Below are 933 nucleotides of genomic sequence, written 5' to 3'. Positions count from 1 at the left end.
CATTCAAGATGTTCCCTTACCCCAAACCAGGCAATTAGACATCTGGAGAACATCCATGACTCAGCACATCCATTCTCAAGGATTATTGTTTATCTCTGGTTTTTTTCATTCCGTGTGTCACCAGAAAGAGCAAACAAGACTGAGCAGCATGCAAGCATGTACCAACATGGTTTTCCCATTATGTAGAGCAAAAAGCCAGACTCAAGAGCACATGCTGGCAAGTCTTCCTCTTGACTGGTGCCGGAAAAGAGAACAATCTAAAGAACCAAAATAAAAAGTGAAAGAGAGGACATTGCAACTGACCTGAGAGAAATAAAGAGAACAGCGACAGAATAATCTGAACAATCGCATGGTCACTCACTAGATGCTGCTGTGGTTAGGTGCTGCAGAGTTGATTCGGTCTCATAGCAACCCTGTGTACAACAGATCAAAACTTCCCCGGGTTCCATATCACCCTCACAATCTCTGATACATGTAAGCCCATTGCTATAGTTACAGTGTTAATCTGTCTTCTTGAAGGTCTTCTTCCCTCGGCCCTCTACCCTTCCAAACACGAGTCCTTTCTAGGGACTGGCCCATCCTGAGAACATGCCCGAAATATGTGACATGAAGTCTCACCATCCTTGCCCTGAGGGAACTTTCTGACTGTGCTTTTAAGGCAGATCTATTTGTTCTTTTGGCAGTCCACAACATATTCTCTTGGCCAATACCACAATTCAAGGAAATGTAAAGTCTCAATAGATGCGTAACAAATGACAAGTTATAATTAGTGAGCAGAAGCCCTCTAACAACAAAAACCAATAGTCTTGGACCGTGTAGAGTCATTAGGATATTTTAGTAAATATTTATGGAACAATTGATGCCAATACTGTTGGAACTCTTCCAAGTGATGAGGAAGAAAGAAATGATCCTGAGATCTAAAGCAGACAAAGA

Source organism: Elephantulus edwardii, unplaced genomic scaffold (assembly GCF_000299155.1).
Source record: "Elephantulus edwardii isolate Elephantulus edwardi_28Jun2011 unplaced genomic scaffold, EleEdw1.0 scaffold00121, whole genome shotgun sequence".
Taxonomy (NCBI): domain Eukaryota; kingdom Metazoa; phylum Chordata; class Mammalia; order Macroscelidea; family Macroscelididae; genus Elephantulus; species Elephantulus edwardii.
Note: the sequence above shows the minus strand (reverse complement) of the source record.